The sequence below is a fragment of the Megascapheus bottae genome, chromosome 4, assembly GCF_031878675.1.
Source record: "Megascapheus bottae isolate mThoBot1 chromosome 4, mThoBot2.hap1, whole genome shotgun sequence".
Classification (NCBI taxonomy): domain Eukaryota; kingdom Metazoa; phylum Chordata; class Mammalia; order Rodentia; family Geomyidae; genus Megascapheus; species Megascapheus bottae.
This window is the reverse complement of record NC_143512.1, coordinates 68,884,438-68,910,211: the sequence shown is the minus strand read 5'-3', so window position 1 is coordinate 68,910,211 and position 25,774 is coordinate 68,884,438.

Genomic DNA, 25,774 nt, shown 5'->3' with positions numbered 1-25,774 from the left:
GGTAGAACTCCTTTCCAGCACATTTGCAAAAATGACACAAGGAAGAACAAAGTTAGGGGAAATTGGTTTTCCAACAGGAGGCAGATTGGATTAATCAGTATAAAAAGGAACAAAACAGAATTGAAGAAATGCTAATATCTAGCCATTCAGACAAAGAACATCTCGATTTTTTTCTGTAAGAATTAAAGCACTGCTCTTATGATTGTGTCAAAGGATAAGTTAGAATGGGAGCAGAACTGCAGACACATTTAGTAGTAGAATCTCACTGAGGTTCCTTTTAGTGTGCAGTTTAGTGAATTTAATTCTTAAGGCTTCCATGGGTCTCTCTTCACTGATCTATCATCCCTATGAGACCTTACTTTCCCTATGGTTCCTTCATCACTGTAGTTAAAGAAACCTAATTTATTCAGGTCTGAATCCTGGCAAGAAGTGAATGAGGGACTCAGTTGGTGAGAACTTAATGGCAGATTATTAACTCTTTGATGGTAGTGAGTTTGAACTCAAGGCCTCATGCTTATCACACAAGTGTTCTATGACTTTAGCCATACCCCCAACCCTTTCGGTTTCAGTTATTTTTTTAACCTAACATATGATCTCAAATTTTTGCCCAGTAGAGCCTCTTATTCAAGATGCTCGTATTTACCCTTCCATACCCAGTTTCTTGGTTGAGATGAATGTTGGGTTAGTCTTGAACTTGAGCTCTCTTATTCTCTGAGATTCTTGGCATGAGCCAACATACCCAACCAAATAAATCTTTTCAATAGATTAAGCATGAAACAGGAGTGATGAAAGGTCTGAGGAAAGATGGGGCAGTAAGGGCTTCTGTGAAGAAGAGAAAGAGCAGCCATGTGTTTCCCAGATGCAGAGGTGGTCTGGGCAGGAGTCAGTTTTGTGGTGACAGCAGTTTATGTGGAAAGAGAAGCTTCACTGGGGAAGACTTATGTGTGGATAGCATCTATTGAGGATAGAGGGCTCCTTGGTGCAAGATCTCACCACATAGAATAGGAGTATACTGGAATGGCTGATTTTTTTCTTCTTTTCCTTGTTTCATTAGACAAGCAAATAAGGAACTCTATAGTTTTAGTTAGATAATCCGCACTTTCAGGCTTGAACCTGGTTCAAAGGGAAATATGTTTTACATACTTCTACTGTGAATGAAAAACCACCAAACTTAGAAAAGCCTGGTACTAGATTGCTCAATTTAAGTAGTAAAATACCTTTGTAATTTACTTAAAACTAATGTTTGTATAGCTTATTATAATATGTATTTTATATTTTTAAATATAAAAGTGCTTTTATCATTCATCAATTTAGTTAGTAGAAATTATCCTTCTCAATTTTTGTTGTTGTTGTTCATTGTGGGGCTTGAATTGTGAGCCTGGGAGCTGTCCATGAACTGTTCAGCTCAAGGATAACTCTCTACCCTTGAGCCACAGCACTACTTCTGGTTTTCTGGTGGTTACTTGGAGATAAGAGTCTCGCGGACTTTAGTACTAGGCTGGCTTTGAATCATGATCCTCAGGTCTCAGCCTCCTCATTAGCTAGGATTACAGGCATGAGCCACTGGCACCCAGCTACATTTTCTAATATCTTTAAATTATATATGCTGTATTATTCTCTCATATTAGTGAGTTTAGAAGAATTTAGTATAAGGAGAGGTTATATAGATTACATTGATTACATATTTAATGTATTATAAGTTCTGTTATATATCATATGTCACAATATGTATTGCTACATATGATATTATATGTAAACATTTATACATATGTAGATACATAAAATTTCTACCTTCTCTTTGGAAATTTGTTGTCTTGGTTCTCAACTCTTCAATAATCTACTTTTACTCTTGGATTTCTTTTATCTTTTCATTTGCTTCCTACAACAGACCATATGTCTCTTTTAGTTGATGTTTTCATTTATGGTAAAATAGTTTTTGGTATATAATCCTTTCAAGTCTGTCATATGCCTTTGAAAGCCTCATTAGTCCTTTTAGGCCACTGGCAAATTACTACTTCAGTGCACCAAATGCTCCACTTGTCACCTAAAATAGTTTATGCAGCTTTTAAATGGTCCAACTTGCTCTTAGAAAATCACTTACCACTGAGAAGCTGACTGAGAGAAAGATTAGCAGAACTCACAGAACATTATTAGTCCCCGGCAGTTCAGCTCTGTCCTAGGCAAAAAGTAGGAAGGTTCTGGCTGGTTTCATGGAAGTCTCAGTGGAAACTGAAAATACATAATCAACAAAGAAATCAGACTTCCATTTACCTGGCTGTACACTTCTGGAAAGCATAGTGTGCTGCTATATGTCCAGACCAGAGGAAAGTATCCTGGGCTTTGCAATGTCCTGCATTCCATTGAATAGGAGGAAACAGATGCTCTGGGAAAAATGATGAGAATGGAAGACATTGAAATCTGCAGAGTCAAATTTAGGACCAGCCACCTAACAGGGTACTCAGTGTGTAGAATAAATGAAGAGCTCTTCAGTAATGTAAGCAATACAGCTTACAATGAGTGAACAAATAGACTTGTTCCTAAGCAATATTAGGAAAGAATTTTGCAAGACCTAAACTTAAAGTTGATCCTTTTAACAAAAGATTTGCACCGCAATAGTACTGGGCATTATTTTTAATCATCTAAAACGTCTTCGCCAGAATACTGGCAAGGATATTGAATGTAGTGTGAAGCTTTCAAGAAAAGAAACAATCTAAACCAGTAGCCTGAGATTCATACCTAGAATCCTAGCTAATTTTGAGGCTAAGATCTGAAGGCACGCTCAGAAGGAAAGACTGACACTTTTATTTCCAATAAACTGCTCAGAAAAAAAAAAGCTAGAGTGGTGCTGTGGCTCAAGTGGTAGAGTGCTAGCCCTGAGCAAAAGAAGCTTAGGGATAGTGTCCAGGCCCTGAGTTCAATCTACAGGACCAGAAAAAAAATTAGAAAAATGACAGTCTCAAATTCATAAACAATTTACCTATCCTTTCATTTTATAGTGATTTTAGCAACAAAAATTCATAGGAAATTTTTAATGATAAAAAGTTATTAAAACGAAACTTTTTATGAAAGATTATATTCCTCATTAAAATAAATTAATTGTGCTAAATGGAGAAAAGACATACTGGGAAGTGCCCAATATCAAAACCAATTACATTATCCTATTCCTACAACAACTCTCATTAGAGTCTGCTAATGAATCAAACAGTTTATGGATTAAGCATAATTCCGGGTCTCTTCCTCAATTATATTAATTTATTTCACAATTTTTTTTTGCCAGTCCTGGGCTTGAGCTCAGGGCCTGAGCACTGTCCTTGGACTTTCTCAAGGCTAGAGCTCTACCACTTGAGTCTCAGCACCACTTCCGGCTTTTTTTCTATGTATGTGGTACTGAGGAATTGAACCCGGATCTTCATGCATGCTAGACAAGCACTCTACCACTAGGCCAAACGCTCAGCCCTTCATTTCACAGATTTTTTTTTTTCAGTTGTGGGGCCTGGATGCTGACTCTGAGCTCTTCAGGTCAAAGCCAGTACTCTACCATTTTGAGCCACAGTGCCACTTCCGTTTTTCTGGTAGTTAATTAGAGATAAGAGTCTCTGGGGACTTTTGTGCCCTGGATGGCTTTGAGCAGCAATCCTCTGATCTCATCCTCCTGATTAGTTGGATTTTGGCATGAGCCACTGGGGCCTGGTTCACAGAATGTTTATGAGTTTATTTATTTACTTGTTTATTTTATGGGAAAAAACACATTACATAGCATATTAAACTGACTTATCTTAGTAAGATGCAACCAAATGTTGAGATAATGTTGTTAAAACTCAGATTTGCATGTAATCATGATTCCAAAATGATTGCTAAAGATTTATATCAAAAGGTCAAATCATTTCAGAATGAGTTGGGCCTACTGTTTTTTCACAGATTAACCTTATCTTGAACATTTTCCTGAATAGTGTTTCTGGATTTTCCTCACTTATTTGAAGAAAAACAGAATAAGAAAAAAATAATCATTCACATAACTAGTACCTAATGGATGGCTTTGTTGTAACAAATTGGTTTATGTTATGCAATAGCATTATCCATTAGTGTTGTATGCATTCTATGGGTGTTTTGGTTTTGTGGGTAAATTTAATGTGGCTATTTTATCAAGTCATGGCTCCATTTTCCAGTTTGGGTAGAAGTTGACAAACTGCCAAAAAGTTTGCAAACATACCAGAATTCCTCCTTTCAAAACCATTGGTATTTCAGATAATCCACAAAGGTCAATTTAGTTTGAATAGGAAAATGCTAAGTATATATCTATCTGTTTCTATCGCAAGTTACATCTGGTAGGATGTCAGTGCTATATTACTAAATAAACATTTTACTTTTTTAAACTATTGTTTTATTAATTTTCAAATAGCAAATATATAAATAGAAATAAATAATAAGAAGAAAAGATAAATTGTAAATCCCAATTGAAGATGTGAAGCCAGACTATCAACCAGTGATCATAGCCATATTATATAATTGGGAATTCGTGTTCAAAGAGCAAGCACTGTCAGTTCACACCCTTGGTAGATCAAGAGAGATTCTAATTCATAAGTGTGAAGGCATGGATATTATACAGTCAGATTTTGGTATAATCATCATCTAAGAGGAAATGGACAGAATATATTTCTTTCTATTGACTGTTCTATTCAGTTTTTTCATTTTTTAACAGTCAGTCCTGCTGCATGCATAACCCTCTATTTATATATCATCTCTTTTCATTATGCTTGTTTTCATTTCAAGCTTATCTCATCTCACTTTGATAGCATTCTCCACACTCCTGCCTTTTCTATACTCACAAAAATGGATTATTGAAAGATTAGTCCCATGACAGTTCAGCTGATTCTACCAATCTATTCCTTAAAAGAAAATTATAACAACAAGTAATAGTTTTCGTCTTTCTCTCTACTGCCTCAAAATAGCTCTCCAAAAGGAGAGGGTGTATTATATATTCAATACACACTTAATTTGACAAGATCAGGACTAAATTGCTTTACCGAGTAGTCCTGATTACAGTATATTGTGCAAAACTGTTATGTCTAACTGTGCAATCAAATACACTATAAGCTGTCTTTTCTCTGAGGTATGCCAGTGCTATATGAAGGGAAAGTGGGTAAGAAGTATGCAAGTAAAACTGCAAGTACAGTTTTCTAAGTACACTGAGGAAACACATGTGATGCTACACAAGCCATTTCTCCTAGAATCTGATCAAATCAACCTTTCAATACAGAGCTGGACAGACAAAGCAATGTATTCCATTAACATAGCATTATAGAACACTACAAAAGACAAGTAGAGAAGTCACTCAAAGTCTAGCCATTTGTGCAATGTGTGTGCAGGCAGATATGTAAAGTGCAATTTTCTAACAATAGATTTAATGGAGTAGTATTATTGGCATCTGGAATGTATTCTAGTATGAATTAACCGGACCTCTTTTGATTGAGAATATTATTCACTGAGAAAGATTCAGACACTTCAATATTTTGGGTGAGGTACATGCCTTCAGTCCCTTTATCTCATCAATTGCTTCCATGAATTAATTTTCTGAGAGCATGTGCAGAATGAGTTCAAAGCCTTCAAGTCAATTTTAATTGATGTCAGTGTTTTCACAAATTTTTGTCAAAGATGTTAAGAGCAAACATTTGTGACCTCCAAAGATACTAAAATGAGGAGACTATAATTATACCACTGACTAAATACTTCCTTTCGAGAGTACATAAATATATATACATATAAATACACATATATACATATATATGTATAAATATATATAAGTGCCACTTTGGATAAAGATTACTGAGGAACACAAAAGTACCTAAAAGTTACACAGAAATTGATGATTAGAAAATATGATTATTGTAGTGTTAAACAAGTTAACCAACAAACTGACCTTGTTCTCCTCTCTATCATGACTATTTACAACTGTATAAAAATCACTCCACATTTTGATGTGTTGGCTGCTGACATTTAAATAAAATGATATATAATTTTTCCTGTAAATACAATCTGATTCTCAAGTTTATACACAAAAGTAAAAGATCCAGAATAGCCAACACAATATTGCAACAGAAGAATGCTGGAGGATTGATATTGCACAAGTTCACTGAAGATAAAGTAATTAAGACAATGTAGTATTGGTAAGATTGATCAAATGGTTTCACACAACAGAATAGACAGCTCAGAATCTGAACTATCCAAACAATTCACTGAGGCATGGTAGCAGAGCAAAGCCATCTACTGGCGAATGACCACCTTTTCAGCCAAGGACAGAGACATGATGCCATTTGTAAAGTAACAGATTTCAACACGAACTAAACTCTAATTGGATCATAAACCAAATATAAATGTGAATCTATAACTTCTAGGAGACAAAATAGAAGAAAGCTTGGGGCCGGGAGTTTGGCCTAGTGGTTAAAGTGCTTGCCTAGCATGCATGAAGACCTGGGTTCGATTCCTCGGTACCACATACATAGAAAAAAGCCGGAAGTGGTGCTGAGGCTCAAGTGGTAGAGCTCCAACCTTGAGAAAGTCCAAGGCCAGTGTTCAGGCCTGAGCTCAAGCCCAGGACTGGCAAAAAAAAAAAAAATAGAAGAAAGCTAGATGACTTCAGGTTTACTCATAAGTCTTTTTAGAAACAGAAAAACGACTTATAGTAAAAGAGGTAAGTTAGAGTTTATTATAGTTCCATTGTTCTTCATGTAAATGAGGCAATTAGAATAATGAAAGTGTAAAGCTAATAATTTGAGCAGAAACCTCTGTGATATTTTTGATAAAACACAAAGACCTTGTCCTTATCAAATTGTGGCAAGAATGTGGAGCAATAGAAACATTCACCGCCTTCTGGTGGGAGGCTTCCGCGCACAAGCTCTTGTGAAGACAGTTTAGCAATTTCTTTCTAAGCCAAACAAGCTTACTGCATGATTTAGCAACTGGTCCTGTTTATAAAAATCAAGTCATCAGTATGTACCTTCCCCCAAAACCTGCATACAGACCTTTTTAGTGGATTTATTCTTAAATTCTATCCATGAAAGCTGCCATGATGTCTTTTAACAGGAGAAGGAATATAAATGGTACATATTCTGACAATGAAATATTCTATTTTAATACATTTATAAACTATATTATTTTCAGAAGTAATAGAAAAACAAAAAGTGGTAAACTGTGAAAATGCAAGGAGAATATAAAATGAGCATTTCAAAGTGAATAAGGTCAGTCTAAAAAAGTACTGTATAATATCAATCATATGCCATTATGGAAAAGATAAAGCTAGAGTATTCCTTAATTCACAGAAAACATGTTGGAAATTTCCCAGTTCATCTTGGGAACCACTGATCCTTTATAACATCAATGAAGGATCGAAATTGTCTTAACTGCATTGACTCATAACAAGCATTGTCCTGAATTACAAGTCAATATGTTCCTCCATGTATTGTATATCTACCTATCCACTAATTGGCTAATTAATTTAATAAATTAATAATTAATTTAATTATTTGGCACTACTAGAGTTTGAACTTCCAACTGTTTTCTTGCAAGGTAGGCTCCCTACACTTGTACTACAGTCAAAACTTTTTTGCACTATCATATTTCCTCTCTTTTCCTTTCATTTTGGTGGCATTACAGTTTGAATTCAGGGCCTCATATTGTCTAGGAATATTCTCTACCACTTCTAACACTTGAGTCATGCCTCCAGCCTACAATTACTTTGCCAGTAGAGCAAAGTAACCCTGGGCTTGCCTATTTACGCCTCCCACATAACTGGAGTCATAATCATGTCCCATCACATCCAGCATTTGTTTTTGTGGGTCACAGGGCTTGCACTCGGCCTAGGCACTGTCCCTGAGCTATTCACCTCAAGGCTACTGCCCTAGCCCTAGAGCCACAGCTCCATTTCCTGTTTTCTAGTGATTAATTGGAGATAAGTTCTCACCGTCTTTAGTGCCTGGGCTGGCTTTGAGATGTGATTCTCAGATCTCAGCCTCCTGAGTGGCTTGGATTACAGGTGTGAGCCACTGTACCTGGCCCTAATAATTTTTCTATTAAGTATTTTATGGCCAACCATGAGCACCTGAATCCATGGAAACTGAAACAGCAGCATATAGAAATAGCAAAATTACTCTGCTTTAGGGGAAGGATGCAGTGAAATCATTCTATAAAATTCTAAAGCCATGGGTACATGGTATACATTTGTGAAGACTTACAGACCTATACAGTACAGAATGGACCCTAAGAAATCTATGTGTCTAAATTTTTATATCAGACTCCTTAGTGATAACAAATATTTCACACCAGTGTAAAGTGTGAACAACCAGGCAATTGTAGGTAACAGTGTGGATTATGGGAAGTCTATATTTTTTTGCTCAATTGTTCTATAAAGCTGAAACTGCTCTAAACAATAAAGCACATTCTAAAAATAAATACATCCTGCTAAAAATGTTTATAGGGTAATTATCTGATTGCATGATATGTACGATCAGCTACAATGCAATATACGTATCTGGGTTTTGTTTTTGTTCCTTTAATCTTAAACTGAAAATTCAAGGACCCTCTCAGAACATTTACCAGATTACTGGGAAATAGATGCATGGCTGCAATTTTTTTCCTGTTTTGAGTGTCATTCTGTATTACTATAAAGAATATGAGTGCAAAGGGAAAAGAGAGATTTATGTGGTGAGAAAAGTCCTGTAAGTTCATAACCTTCTTGTTCATCTCTAACAGTCAAACAAACTAAATATGTTGGGGATTATTGAGATCAGGAGTTGGAAAACTAGTGTACTCTCAAAACGTATGTCCCTTTTCTCAGTTTCCCTAGGGTCTCCACCAGAAGTAACATTTGTTCTCTTGAATAAATAGGCAAGTATTTGTGACTACAAATCAAAGCTAGTACACAGACGGGGAATCTCATGGGAATGGAAGTATAAAAGAATCCTGGATTACACAAATCTGGCTCTATATCTTCCCTCTTCCTGAGTGTCTATAAAAATCTACTAAATCACCTGGCTATTGACATCTCTGTGAAAAAACTTTGCTGGGTATTTCTCACATTTTGCTATTGGAAAAAGTTTTTAAAACCTACCCTTGACTTTTAATAAGTTTTTCTTATGTTTTCTTCAGTAAATACAATTTTATTTCACTTGTTTGGTAAGAGGGATATTACATTGGTTAGATATTATGCTAATTTTTAAGCAGCACTCAGATGTCCCTAAATTCCTCATTTAATATTGATGTTTCAAGGTCGATCTTTATTCAAAATTGAGCAAAACACAGCACATTTTTGTGTGTAAGTATAGGCCTCTGGTCAGTGGGCATGTATTATTAAAGGTAATTACACTCTAGGTAGCTTGATGTATGTTTCATATCACTAGACTAAACAGAGTAAACATCCCTCAAGAAGCACACTGAATACAAGAAAGAAGCTGCCTCAATATATATCAAAATGCTCTATGACTTGAGTATTGCTATGGGAAAATGTACTCTGTACTCTTGAAAGCACAAACAAATGAACTTGTGGAATAGAACTTAGTCTCTGGGTGGGGACAGCCTGGAGGTAAAATTCGTATAACAGTCTGAGAATGAAAGATGTTACTTAAATCCCACAGCTAGTTACTGCTTATGTGTGGTGGCTAGGTCAGATACCCTCAATGTTACTGCCTTTTCTCTTAATGCTTTCTTTTTTCTTGGTTTGTTGCCTACCAAATCATATTTGATAAGTACCAGTTCAAGTTACCATCACAGTTCACTAGAGTTCATTTTCATGGTACCCCAAATCAAAGATAAACACAATAAAGAAAATAAAGATAAAGATGAATCATTGGGTTCAAAGGAAAATACAGAAGGCGATTCTTTCCCAGGGCTATAGACACCAGAAATGCATATAGCTCTGGAAATCAGAAATGTGCATTGCAAAGGTGACTGGGATTTTATCTGAATTTTGTGTCTTGATCTTCTGTTGCGACTGATGCTTTTGTGCTCTGATATTCATCTTATTTTTAGACTACTACAGGTTTTAGACCACTTTGGAAGAGAATATTTGGAATGTATACTCTTTCTATATAGAAAAGTAAATCCTGTCTCTACCCTGCTATGCTTGAAATATATCTACAATATGCTATTCCTTTCATTTTTCTTTCCATTTTATACAAAACCTGCCCTTTCCCTACTATGAAATTTTGTTTTATGAAAATAGAAATAGTAGCAAATATAAGTACTGAAAATCAGACAATGTATTTAAGAAGATCTTGAACAGCCTATGGTATATAATAAACATAAAATTAAAGCAAATTGTTATATGTAATTTGCCCAATTTGGATTTTTGTTTTTTTGTTTTTTCATCTGAAAGTTAACTTTCTATGTGCATCTGCCATTTTCCATGTCATTGGTGGCTGCTCTTTGTAGACTCTCTCTCCATAGCACTACTATTTCTGGATCCCTTCTAAATTCCCACAGGATAGTCTACCAGGCATCAGAGGGCAGAAAAGACTGAGTGAAAATATTTGAGGTGTTTCTTAGCTCCTTGAAGATGCTGATGCCGGCTATCCTGAGCTACAGCCCCTGTGGATGATTCCTGTATGGCTGTCGTCCTCACTCACAGCATATGCTATCTCCTTCTCTCAGTCCAGGTCAAGACTGCTGTCATAACAACTGGAGATTCTATTATGTTTTTAGTTCTAATCATGATTTATTCAAGTTACATGTAATGATTCATTAACCTCTCTCTCTAATCAAGTATTATAAATATGTCACCTGATCCATTAAGGAATAATTCAACAACAACAATAACAACGATAATAATAGCTCCCTCCACCATTATCACCACCAATACGGGAAAGTACGTCTAATACTATGAAAACCACCACTATTTTTTGTCAGTGCTGGTCCTTGAACTCAGGGCTTGGGCACTGTTCTTGGGCTCTTGGTCTTTCTCAAAGCTCAAGCTCTACCACTTGAGCCACCATTTCTGGCTTTTTTCTATGTATTGGTATGGAGGAATCGAACCCCTGTCTTTGTGCATGCTAGGCAAGCACTCTACCACCTTAGGCTAAACTCCCAGCCCAACCATTACTACTTTTAGCTACTGCGATTACTATCATTATTACTATTGCTTCTTCAATTTCAATTATTGAAAAAAAGAATAATTCTAGTAGCAATATTAATGGCACTACAGCAAAGCAAAATAAGAAATCATATTTATTTCCTTCAATGGGTCAAAGCATTCTAGTTATTACCTTTCAAAATGAGGTCACTATGTTTTTACTTTCTTACACTTCTCAATACCTTATGTTGTTTTTCAATATTTTGCCAAAATGGGAGCAAAAACCCCACTGGTAATTTATTGTCATACTTCTTATTTACTGGTAAACCAATCAGTAAATGAGTTGATGTAAGTAGAGATGAGACAGCTTCACAAGATTGTCATGCATAGTGTTAATCAGATTTTGACTGACATGGCATTTGTCACATACTTTTTCTATTGGATTTAGTGTGGTTCTATCAAAATCTGACATATTATAATAATAACAATAGCAAATCTAGATCAACCATCTGTAAAGCACATGATGACAAGATGAGAAGACCTCATCTATGTATGTGCCTAGATCCAGACTAGGTTCATTTGAACCAAATGTCACTGGGTTAAGTGCTTGTAATTATCACTAGTGGCACAAATACCAGGAGAATTTTGATCCCTTGTGACCTTTTATCATATGTTAATCATTTTTATTTAAAAAATATATATGTTACTCTTCAATCCAATCTGAATGTCTAAATTGTTTGCAGATTCCTTATTTTTATTTCATCTTTGTTTCAAAATTGATGCAAATCTATCTGGCAAATATCATGTAACCTTTCTATTAATTACAATAAAAATATATGAAAAAAACATTCAATGTATATTAAAACTAAAATCTCTTGTTTGTATATCTATTGAACTAGTCATGTTAATCACCTTAATTATTGAGTCATTTATACTTACTTTTAAAATTCTTGTGTTAGGAATTAGATGTCAGTGACAAAAAGACATATCTCTAAGTACAAAGCCTTTTCCAGTTCAAAGCTTCTATTCTCTTATATATTGATAAAAACTATTACTACTACTTTCAGAGACTGAGTGTCAAGCTTCATTTTTAAAAAAGTCTTCTCTGTCCCTTATATCCCACAATTTGTCCTTCAAAAGCAACACTGCTGTTAACGCAGAAAGTAAAAAAAAAAATCAGAGAATGTAGTTAATGTTTTGATTGGCAGGCCTACTTTATTTCTTTTTGGCAAGTTTAAGTGTTTTATTATGCCATACATGCTTCTTTTTATGTTGGTATAATTGTGATAGCCACATAAATGAATGTATCAAAATTATTCTTGTTTTGGATTCTTCTTCATTTGAAACACCTGTCAAAATTTCCCTCCTCAGCAAAATAAAAAGATATATTTCTAATAGTCCCCTCCTGTACAATTTGGAGAAAACAGATTTTTTTCAATGTTTCACTTTTTGGTCACTGAATTATAGTTTCCCATTAATCAGTTTATCTGGTTGTATTCTAATCATCTCACCTAAACTCTCTCACAATATCACTAATCTAACCTCTTATCTCAAGAAAGATTTCCTTGAAGGCATGAGAAGAAGCATAAACTCAGAACCCTTGCTTTCAAATTTACTCTCATTTTTCTCTTCCCTCGGTCTCTAGCATTTTAGCCTTTCCTGTTTGTCCTGGAAGAGGTCACTTTATTCAGATACTATTCGTCAACCCAAAGAAACACGTTCTTTATTTAAATTTTTATTGGAAAGTTGATGTATAGGGGGTTATAGTTAATATAAGTCACTTAGAGACACATTTTTTTTTTTGGAAAGACACATTCCTTGTTTCTCTCCCAGAGTTTCCCTCCTGTATCCAGTCACAAGTTGTATAGTTAATTTTCAACATATTGTCTAGTGAGTAACACTTTTGAATTTGTTCAGCACGTTCGTATTCCCCTTTACCATCATGAAGACAGATAAACTAACCAACAAAATAAAAGAAGTTCCTTTGTTTCTTTGTTGGAGAGGTTGAATCAAGAGTCTTTATTAGAAAGCCAGGCACTGGAAGTGGACACAGGACCCCAAAATCTTGCCACCTACAATTCACTTAATACTTTTAGGAAATGGATCCAAGAGGGTAATAGATTTAAGAAAGAACAAAAAAAAAAAAAAAGAAAATCTCAATAAATCAGATCCACTCGAATGGAGAAATGAGGAGGGAAGCCATAGTGACCTAAAGTGAAATAGGTGGCATGGCACCTAGTGGTGGCTGAGGTGTATAATAGGGTCAGCTGGCAGAAGTTAAACGTTCATGCTAGCAAAGTGAAGGGAGAAGAAAAATGTATAGGCTCACAGAAAACATCTAATTTGCTTAGGGTAGTAGTAGTTCAATAAATTGTTAAAGATGATGAATAGTAATCAGATCTCCAACTTTCAAATGTAACATGATTTCCATTCAAAGAAGTGATTCCAAGGAATGCAGCTCATACATGGAACAACATTTAAATAGCTTCCCTCAGATTCAGGATGGTTCAGTTATATCCCGTTTCATCCCAAACTGCAAGTCAATACCGGGGAATAAAACAACAGTCCTCAGGACTGAGAATGTAGCTTCTCAATGTTTTGTACTACTTGGAGTCTCTGCTGGAAAGAAAACAGTGACATCAACAACAACAACAGCAACACAAGCTGCTGATTTCACTGAGCTGAAAACTGAACTCACTTGCAGGTCCTCACACATGGGTTACTTGAGGGATCCCGCCCCATAGGGTCAATGGTGAGAGAAAACTCACAGGGCTTTTCTCAGTGGAGTTGGCTTTCTTGCCAGAAGAGAGATTTGTGATTAAGGTGATTTAGGATTCCTGGATTGACTGTTTCCAGAAAGCAATGGGAAGCTGCAGGGCCTTCTTTGATGTTCTTATAAATGGCATGCTAGCACTTCTACTTTCCTTATCCAAGTGAAGAATTCGCCAACCAAGACAAACGTGAAGGACAAGGACAAAATCTCTAATACTTAATTATGTGACAAACACATATGAGCCCGGTGACAAAAAGGTAATATTAATTAGAGCTGGAGATGTTCCAGAAACATTTTTATTCTCTCTATGTCTTTGTCTCCCTTTGTCTGTCTGTCGCCCCCATTCTCTCTCCTCCATCTCCTTTGTCCCTTACTTGTTTTTTCTCACTTCCTACAATCCCTCTCCTTTCTTCTTCTTCTCTTGCTCTCTTTCTTTCTATTTCCCTCTCCCTTTACCTTCCTTTCTTCCCTTCCCTTTCCCTAGTTCTCTCCCTCCCTTTCTATCTTTTGATCTCTCTGTCTTCCTCTCTCACTCTCTTTCAACTCATCTCCCTCTCTGTCTTTCTGTCTATCCTACCCCCATACCCCTGTGCCTTGACTTTTTTATATTTCTATAATTGGAAATATTTAGTCACTTGATTGGCCTCCTATCCTTCAGTCAAGATATGTTCCCAGAATGCTTATCCAAGACTTGCATCCCTCTCTCTCGTGCTCATATATCTGACACATTGTGTTCTGCATGTCTCCCCAGTTGCTGTTGTTGTCACCAGCTCTTCCTATATCAGAACTTTGGATCCCTCATGGGGAATATCCATAGAGGGGTACTTTCATGATTTAGGGATGAATTGGGAGAAAAATATTTTGTACTACAAGGCTTTGTAGATGCTCAAGGATTTCTTTTTTATCCTACATACAATATTTTGAAGGGATCAGCATGATTCTACTAAAGCTAAAGCTGAAAAAATAAATCCATTCTCAAATACTACTGAAATAAAGTATTCAAGTTGAGAACTTTGCAACTTTAACTCCAGAAAGTTTTTAATTGAAAATAATAAAGATATAGATCACAGCTGCTCTTAGGATCATAATCCCCAAAAGACGTTTTTTATAAAAACAAATCTCCCCAGAGGCATATGAACAACAATAGCAATCACTTAATTCAACATCTATTCCAACACAATATAACCTGATGTCTCCCAACTTTTATTTCAGAGATGTCTAAGTAAGAAAGTCCAAAAGTATTTCAATATTTTGATATATGAAGTTTTATTTTTCTCAAAAAGAGTTATTGGATTTAAGAGATGTTAGTACTGTTGAGTATCCAAACCACATATTTGCACTCTAAAACTTGAGGGCTTCTCATTCTAATTGTTTCAAAAATGTAGTTAAAATTAGACCTTATGTTACTGGTGCAATGCAATAAAATCCACAGAAATCAATAGCCAAGTAAAGAAAACATGGCAAGTGAGAATAGTGCACATTCCTGCAATGAAATTTAGGTTGATGCTCATTGCATTAAAAATGATACTTCTTGTCAGAAAAACAGCTACCAGAAATATAACATATCAAAGTACGTTCAGCATACTGAAGTACAGAATGGCTATTATGTCTACACAGACATAACTTGAAAACATGGATGCAATTCCTGTCTACAATTGCTCTTCTTTTTTACAAGAAAAAATGCAGTAGATATGGTTAGGTTTAGAAACTATGATATCAGTGAAAAATTTTCACGTTCCTGGTTCATAGTAACAGAAAGATACATTTGATGTCATTTTGCCATGTCTATTTACCACATATTTTCCTTCTTTCCAGGACTGATGCAAAGAGTCTACCATTCTAGGCCATTTTTGATGACTCAGCATGTGATGAGAACAATTTGCTCCCAACCTCCACCCCTCCCCCAAGATACATGTCATTGGCTATAGAGGTAGAATTGGTGTTTACCAGGTGAGGGCAGCAGAGAGACATGCTTCAGGTAAAACAAATGTAAGGTTGAGTTGTCAATAATTAATTTTTTGGAATTCAAAGGCTCGGCCCTATAGTCAGATGTAAACAAGAGCCTAATCAGAAGTAGTGGTACCTGTGGCCAGCTTGGGAAGAAAACACTATAGTCATTCTCCCCTTTTCATCTTTTCTCTGCTATTTTGCCTTTTAGAAGTGATTTCTTTTTTTTTTAAGGATGAGAAAAATAATGAGTTTATTCTTAACATAACAGAATCAATAGAGTACTTTGTTGTAGGAATATACATCAGTGTAAGAAAACTACAGTGAAATAGTTAGAAGTGATTTCTTTAAAAATCAATTTTATCTCAAATTCTATGCACATCATGCCTTTCTTTTTATTACTGTGTATTGCGAAATGGATTTCTCAGAAAAAAGGTATGTCATTATGACATGTCCATATATGAAAGGTATAGTTCCCTACATGTAATGAACCTTGTTATTTGTTGCTGTCATAATTTTTTACAGTTTTTACTGAATTGCTCCTTAAACCAAAATAATTGTCCCCTTGTCAATAATCTGAAGTTTCTGCCTTTATTATTCAGTAAATAATTATATAATATAGGTAAAGGCAGCATATGGTCAAAAATTCATTGAAAATGTGGGAGTGATCAAGAACTTCCATGTAAATCATTTAATTCATAGAGACATCTTATTTATTTTTATATTACTTTATATTTCTACTGATCCTGGAACTTGAACTCAGAGCCTAGGCCCTCTCCCTGAGCTTTTTTGCTCAAGGCTACTGCTCTGTCATTTGAGGCTAATTCAACTTGCACCATCTATGGTGGTTAACTGGAAATAAGAGACAGTTTTCTTTAGAGCTCAGCCTCCTGAGGAGCTAAGATTATAGGCATGAGCCATTGTAATGAACATGCGATTACCTTTGGAAAAACTGTATGTTACAATTTACACTTCGAATTTAACTCAAACTGAAAATTGTCGTTGTTTAAATTTTATTTTATTGTCAGGGCTTACAGTTTATTCCTAAGGTAATGAGTATATTACTACTTGAACACTGTTACCCCTTCCCAATATTTTTCTCCCACTTTCTCTTCCCCCACTCCCTCCAAAGCTGTGAATTGCCTTGTCTTGTAATATCGCTGTTACACTAGTTCACCCTTTGTCCTTTGTCTCATCATCTTCTAGACACCGAATACTCTATAAATACTGTACTCCAGTTTTGTTATGATGTTACATAGATTTACATATTGTGCCTATTCTAAGTCTCATGCTCTACCAACTGAGCTAGCTGAGCAACCACACTTATTGTGACTATTCTAATTTGATAATTTGTTATAATATCTCAAGGTCACTTAGCATTATATGTTTTTGTTGGAATTTTACTTGTTGATTTTCTCCTGTTCTGTGTTCTGAGTAATTTACAGTGGTTTGTTTTTTAAATGATTCTTCTTTCTTTCCTCTCAAACATAATAAATCATTACAATTTTAGTAATACCTAACTCAAATTTAAAAGTCTTAAATTTGCTCCCCTATTACTTTAGAAATAGCTATGAAGAACTTATACAATATTCTTTACTTATTAAAAAAACTGTGTATTTTCTTTAGGATTACCAGAAGGACAACTAATGTATAGAATTTATTATTGCTCATTTTATTAGTACACATCTGACTACTTTATAAATTGCTTAAATAATCATAAAAGGTTGTTGATATTTCTTATGTGCTTTCCTCTTTAGCAAACTAATATCCTCATTATTGTGGTTAGAAAAGTTAATATTTATAAATGTATAGGACATTACAAGCTGTTACACTGTTGGCTAGCATTTATTTTCATTTTTCTCTTTTTTTCAAACAAACAAGCAATAAATTTTGCACTCGTTCATTGTAGCAATGCTAGAACTTATTCACTTCCTGGATCTTTTCAGAGCTGGAAGTATTCAAGTAACACAATTCTAGGCCATAACAGATGACATACTTTAAAGCAACATCTGTGAGTGCAATGGACTGAGGGTTATACAGGCTCTTCTCACTTTTGCCTGCTTAGTTCTATTTAGCAAAGGACAGTAAGATTACACTAAAGACAATCCTTTAACTTCCAATTCGGAGTGAAGAGTATGTGAAACATTACCACAGCTAGTCCCCAGTAGACAGGTGGAATGATTGAGTATATGATGCTTGCTAACATTACTTTTCAATCAGGATATATCTCACTGAAGACAGGTGAGCATGAAAGAGAGAAAGAGAACAGGAACCTGGACTTTAGGGAGGAAAACATTTTGGTAATCATCACAACAGATAGTGTTATTTAAGGTCTGAGTATAATGGAAAAGATAGGAGATGCAAATAGAAATTCTCAGAACCAGGAAATGAAGAAGAGACCACAGAGATGGGAAAAAATACTAAGGGGAAGCTGAGTGTTGAGTTTAAAAAATAAGAGGGCTGGGAGCATGGCCTAGTGGTAGAGTGCTTGCCATGCATACACCAAGACCAGGGTTCAATATTTTGGTACCACATACATAGAAAAACCCAGAAGTGGTGCTATAGTTCAAGTGGGGAGCTATAGCCTTGAGAAAACCAAGGACAGCACTCAGGCCCTGAATTCAAGCCCCAGGACTGGAAAAAAAAAGAAAGAAAAAATAAGTACATACTGAAAATAATGGGTTAGAATGTCAAAAAGGATGACATTGATCAAGATGCCTTGTATTCGCAATTTGCTTCATAAACTGTCAATTTCTTTGCTCAAATACTTGAAGATAAATTTTTTTTTGTCAGTCCTGGGCTTGAGCTCAGGGCCTGAGCACTGTCCTTGGACTTTCTCAAGGCTAGAGCTCTACCACTTGAGCCTCAGCACCACTTCCGGCTTTTTTCTATGTATGTGGTACCGAGGAATCGAACCCGGGTCTTCGTGCATACTAGGCAAGCACTTTAACCACTAGGCAAAACTCCCGGCCCTGAAGATAAATTTTTAAAATTAAAAAAAAAAAAACAGAATAAGAAGAAGTACCACCATTATGTACATTTTACCATAGGCCATGTGGAGATCACTTGGAGACATCTTGAGCAATTAGTAGCCAATCATTATAGCAGCTTGAGATGGACTCATCAGTTCATGTGAGCCTCCAGGAACTTTGACATTAGGCAAGTTTCTTTCTATTACTCCAGTTTTTTCTTCTATGGTGAAGGAAGGAAAGGAAATCATGGATATCTGAAGAGAAAAGAAAACCAAAGCTATTTAGACCACAGGGAATATGAGTAGGCGAATAATGTCAATAGGCCTTATCATAAATTTCACTTGAGGTAATCAGTGTGTCTGTCTAGTGCTTTACTCCCGCCACCCTCATGTGAGTGCCTGTGGAAGTATTTGTGCAGACTATGGTAAGTTTAATCAATATTGTGAAATTTCTGTTTGTATAAATAAGTAAACAGGAACAACACTATCAGCATAATCACTCCTTTGTGAGTGTACTAATGTAATGTGAAATTCAAACTGGCTAAAGGATAATAGTGGGACTTCAGAAGTTGACTGATGTTCCAGGATTCTCCCTCACGTGGAACTAAAAAATAATGAACCTCAACTTTTGATGGTGCAACTTAGGCATTTCTATCTTAGCATGGTATGCAAGGGACACACATGCAGAACATTAGAATGTGAAGACATCATGTGCGTGTGTACATGCATGAGCAAACATGGGTACAGCTGCATGACCATCAGTAGTTAGCACCAGGGGCTTGGCTCCTGGAATCCCTCTTTCACACATAACCAAATCTCAGGACATTCTAAAAGTTTCTTTTGGAAAATTCTGTAGTATTTACACATCATCTTTAAACATTTCCTCAATAATTGAAGCCATCTCAGGATTAAAATGGTATGTAAACAATTAGTGCACATTATCATTTAGGGAATAACGACAAGAAGGATAAGCCTGTCCCAGCTTAGTACAAATAATTTTTTCCACTTTTTCTCTCTGTAATTTGTTAAGCCCACAGATATAGATGGCCGACTCGTGTGCGGGTGTGTGTGTGTGTGTGTGTGTGTGTGTGTGTGTGTGTGTGTGTGTGGTTTAGAGAGACAAGAAAAGAGATTTATTTCCAGGAATTGGTTTCTGTGATTGCTGAGGCTGACAACCCTCAAATCTCTAATCCAGTAGCTCAGGCGGGCAGAATGGAAACTCTTCGTTAAACATTGATCTGAAGTCTTGAGGCAGAATTTCATCTTCTTTTATAAAAACCTGGTATTTTCTCTTGGGACAATGCTATCCATTCTATCAGTCCCAATATCATATCAAGATTAACTTTATTTACTTGACATAGTAAGTGCTAATTACATTTACAAAATACCTTTACAGCACCTAGATTAGTACATGATTGGCTAAGTAAGTCCTCTATCTCAGCCAGGTTCATGCAGAAAACAAATCAGCAGAAATAGGAATTTGTGTGACCACATTATCTTCAGTGTGATAGCCAGTTTTAGAGTAGAGTGTGAGAGGTGGTGATTCAGTTTGGTTTTCACTTTGTTTTTTGTTTTGTTTTGTTTTATTTTGTTGAGGAGGTTGATAGGGAACAAAGAACAAAGATGATGTGTCTATTGAAATTTCCAAAATGTAACATAAGGGCATTGTTGGTAAGTATAACACTACTGTCTCAGAATCCCTAAAGAGCATATGCCAGGAAGTATAGACTCTCAACAAGAGAAAGTTTGTATCAATATGATAAGGTAATATCATTCAAACCTGAGCTCCGTAGGGTTAGCTAACTCCAAATTAAATAGATATCCTATGTTCCTTGTCACCACTTCTAATTTTATGCTATGTGTTTATTTCTGAAACCTCTGCTGACGATTAAGAACCAAATTCTAGTTCTGTTTGGTAGGGTAAGAACTCTAGTTCTCCTTTTTGGAAATGGTAAAAAAATATTAATAACAAATCAATTTGTTAATCCAGACAGAATATAAGGAAGTAATCCACAATACTCTACTTACCTAAGTGAAAGACAGATGTTATCGTAGAACCAGAAAAAAAGTCCAGAAATGGACTTCGGGATTTTGCTCCACTGAATGATCCCTGTCTATTTGGAGGTGGTATTTTGGAAGATAGTCAAGTCAGAAGTATGGATGCTACACTAAGCTCTGTGTAGTGACACATCTACCTGGCTAGGGGTCAATAATTTGTGCTTAGCCATGAATATGTCTCATTGATTTATTTGTTTCTTTTTTTTACCAGTGAGGCAGCACAAAACACAACTATTTCCTAGATGTACTACAATAATCCCTTAATATGCCTTCAGACTTACTTAACACTAATTTATTAGAAAAGCACAAAGAGGATTATGTGGCTCCTGCTTAAAGCTCACCACTATTTTTCTAATGTTTAGCATTAAGTCTGAAGTTATAAATTTGTCTTAATACAGGTCTGTTCTCTCTACTGAATCTCTTTTGTCTGTGTCTTGGTCTTGTCCTTAAGGTTCAATGTTATTGGACATAATTTTCCATTAATCAAATGTTTTAGGTATCCTAAATCCAAGCTTCCATTAAAATCACATGCCATAACTAAGCATGGTGGCTCATGCCTGTAATCACAGCCACTTTAGAGGTAAAGATAGGATAATAATGCTTAAAAGCAAATTTCATTTGAAAAAACTCAAAAATCTCTGCCAAAAATGAGAGGAATGAGGCATCAGGAAAGCAACTCCTTTTGCAATAGCCTCAAAGAAAATAAAGTACTTAGGAATTATCTTAACTAAGAATGTAAAGGACCTTTTGGATGAAAACTTAAAATGCTGAAAAAGGAAATTAAAGCAGAACTGAGGAAATGGAAAAACTTCCCATGATCCAGGATTGGAAAATCAACATCCTGAAAATGATAATCTTGCCAAGGGGTATCTACAAATTCATCAAAATACCCATCAATATCCCTATGTTTTAAGAAATAGAAAAAGCAATCCAAAATTTCATATGTAATAATAAATGAACCCGTATAGCAAAAACATTTCTTAGCAGAAAGAACAGAGCAGGAGAAATATCAATAGCAAACTTTAGACTCTGTTACAGAGCTATAGTAACCAAAACCATTTGGTACTGGCACAAGAACAGGCCAGAAGACCAATGCAATAGAACTGAAGACCCAGATAGTAACCCATAGACCTATGGCTTTGATAAGGGAGCCAAAAAATAGAATGGAAGAAAGACAGCCTCTTCAACAAGTGGTGTTGGCAGAACTGATTAAGCACCGGCAGAAAACTAAAGTTGGATCCTTCTTTGTTACCCTGCACCAGGATTAACTCCAAATGGATCAAAGACCTCGAGGTAAAAGCAGATACACTGAAAACTTTACAAGAAGAAATAGAAGATACATTAGGTCTCCTTGGCACAGGTCAAAACTTTCTTAATAGGGACCAAGAAACTCAACAATTCAGAGAAAGTCTCTCGGGACGGCATTAAACTGCAGAGCTTCTTTATGGCAAAGGGCTTAGTAGTAAATAAACTAGAAAGCCTACAGAGTGGGAGAAGTTTTTCACTAACCATACAATGGACAAAGGTCTCATTTCTACAATATATCCACAGGTCAAAAAATTGAATCACTCCAAAACTAATCCCCAAAGAAACAGCCATCCCATTAAAAGATGGGCCAAAGTATTAAAGAGAGTCTTGTCTAAAGAAGAAATAAGAATTGCCTGTAGACACATAAAAAATGGCTCAATTATAGATAGCCCTTAGCAAGATTGTCATTTTCACAATGTTGATTCTTCCAATCCAGGAGCATGGGAGGTTTTTCCATTTCCTTAGTTCTGCTTTAATTTTCTTTTTTAGGGGTTTAAAGTTTTCATCAAAAAGGTTCTTTACATTCTTAGTTAAGCTAATTCCTAGGTACTTTATTTTCTTGAGTCTATTGCGAAAGGAGTTGCTTTCCTGATTATTGCCTCCTTCCCCTTAGTGTTGGCGTAGATGAAGGCAGTTGATTTTTGAGAGGTAATTTTATAACCTGCTACTCTTCCAAAGTTTTGAATCAGCTCAAGGAGCTTGGGAGTAGAGTCTATAGGATTCTTTAAATACAGAATCATGTCATCAGCAAAGAGGGATAGTTTTATTTCCTCTTTCCCTACTTGGATCCCCTTTATGCTTGCTTCTTGCCTTATTGCACTGGCTAGGAATTCTAGTACTATATAAAGAGGAGTGGAGAGAGTGGGCATCCTTGTCTCGTTCCTGATTTTAGAGGGAATGGCTTTAGCTTTTCACCATAAAGTGTAATAGTGCAGTGGGTTTGTCATACATGGCCTTTATTATATTGAGGAATGTTCCATGGATTCCTAGTTAATGTTCATTGCAGCATTATTCACCATAGCAAAAATATGGAACCAACCTAGATGTCCTTCAGTTGATGAGTGGATCAACAAGTTGTGGTATTTGTACACAATGGAATTCTATGACGCTGTCAGAAAAAACGACATCGCCCCATTTGTTAGGAAATGGAAAGTCTTAGAAAAAATCATATTAAGTGAAGTAAGCCAGACTCAAAGGAACTTAGGCTCAACAGTTTCCCTCATTTGTCATAATCAGAAGAAACCTTGGGCTCTACTAGTAGAGACCTGCAATAGAGCAAAACTTTGATACATAAGGCCATATAGTATGAAGCTAATTGAAAAGACCTCCAGGATATTGAAACAAAAGCCATATAATGAATGATTGTTGTCCTTAATGTACTATGTTATCTCTCATCTCTTTTGCTGTCCCTTGGTTATCTCATATTGTTACAGTATCTCACTTTGTTATCTGATATAATGGATATGTTTGTATTTGGTTATTTGAAATTGGATAGGGAAGGTGGGAAAACCAAGACGGGGTGGGGGGGTGGAGGGGAGGGTAATGGGGACCAAGACATTTGAAAGGGTATCAATATATGTGAATTAATGCACCTTCTATTGGCAAATATCATGTAACCCTTTTATTAATTACAATAAAAAATATAAAAAAGAGATAAAAAACGAATTGCTCAACATCTCTTATCATAAAAGAAATGCAAATCAAACAACTCTAAGATTCCACCTCATTCCAAGTAGAATAGCCAAGATTAAGAAATCTAATCACAACAGATGCTCGAGGGGATGTGGCCAGGAGGGATCACAACTATAGTTTTGGTGGGAGTGCAAACTCATTCATCCACTATGGAAGGCAGTATGGCAGTTCCTCAAAAGACTAACCACAGAGCTCCCCTATGATCCAGCAATTCCACCATTTGGCATTTGCCCAATTTTCCAGAAAGAAGGACATAATAAATCCACTAGCACAATGATGTTCATTGCAGCACTATTTAGCAAAGATATGGAACCAACCCATATGCCCCTCAGTTGATGAGTGGATCAACAAGATGTGGTATTTATACACAATGGAATTCTGTGCTGCTGTCGAAAAGAATGGCATTGCCCCACTTGTAAAGAAATGGAAAAACTTAGAAAAAGTTAAATGAAGTAAGCCAGACTTAAAGGAACATAGGCTTAATGGTTTCCCTTATTTGTCGTAATCAGTAGAAACCTTGGGCTCTCCTAGCAGAGATTTAAAAAAGAACAAAACCTAGATACATAAGATCATATACAATGATACTAAATGACAGAACCCCCAGGATACAGAAACAAAAGCCATATAACAAGTGATTGTTGTCCTTAATGTACTGTGTTATCTCTCATGTCTTTTGCTGTCCCTTGACTATCTTATATTGTTACAGTATTTCACCTGGTTATCTGATATATTGTATATATGCATATTTGGTTATTTGAAGTGGATAGGGAAGGGAGGAAAATAAGATGAGAGGTGAGGTTGGGGGAAGGGAAATGGGGACCAAGATAAGAGAAAGGGTATCAGTGTATGTGAAGTAATGTACCTTCTATCTGGTAAATATAATGTAACCTTTCTATTAATTATAGTAAAAATATATGAAAAAAACAAACATTAATGAGACACTATCTCAAGAAGTAAATGAGGCCTGTTACCTAGACCTGTATTCTCAGTTAAAAAGTAGATAGTACAATAAGGATCATATTCAAGTGGGGTCCTGAGGTTAAGTATATGCTTCTATCTATAAACAGAAAAACAATAAAAGTGTTCTGAGATCATGACACAAGAAGAGGAGAGCCTCTGTCATGAGCATGAGTCACTTAGTTCAAGCACCGCATGAAAAAAAAAGAGAAGAAGAAATAATTTTCCTCTGTCTTGCCCTTGTCACCACACTTCATCTATTCACTTCTGCATATCATTTCCAATGTATATTTATTAAGGAGAAATATGTATATCTCCTCAAAATTCATATGTTGAAGCCTTCACCCTTGATGTGATGGTACTTATGATTAGGTTTAGATGAGGTTAGGGAATAGAGTTCCTAATATGGGATTAATGCTCCTAAAAAAACAAGGCCAATTGTGGTGGCAGAGGCCTACAATTCCAGCTATGAAAGAAGCATAATCAGTACTATCACAGACCAAAGCCACCCCTCAGCAAAACCCACAGAGACGGTATGTGAAAAATAATCTGAAAATCAACTAAGTAAAAAAGAACATCTCCTAGCAGAGATTTGCAATAGAGCAAAACCTATATACATAAGGCCATATAGTAGGACGCTAAATGAACAGACCTCTAGGATATAGAAACAAAAGTCATATAATGAGTGATTGTTGTCCTTAACATACTATGTTATCTCTCATCTCTTTTGCTATCCCTTGATTATCTCATTATCTTACTTTGTTATCTGATATACTGGATATATTTGTATTTGGTTATTTGAAATTGGATAAGGAAGGGGGGGAAACTAGATGATGGGTGGGGGCTGGGGGAGGGTTATGGGGACCAAGACATGAGAAAGGGTATCAATGTACGTGAATTAATGTACCTTCTATCTGGCAAATATAATGTAACCCTTCTATTAATTACAACAAAAATGCATGAAAAAAAGAAAAAAAAGAACATTTCATGTGGTACAATAGATTCCTAG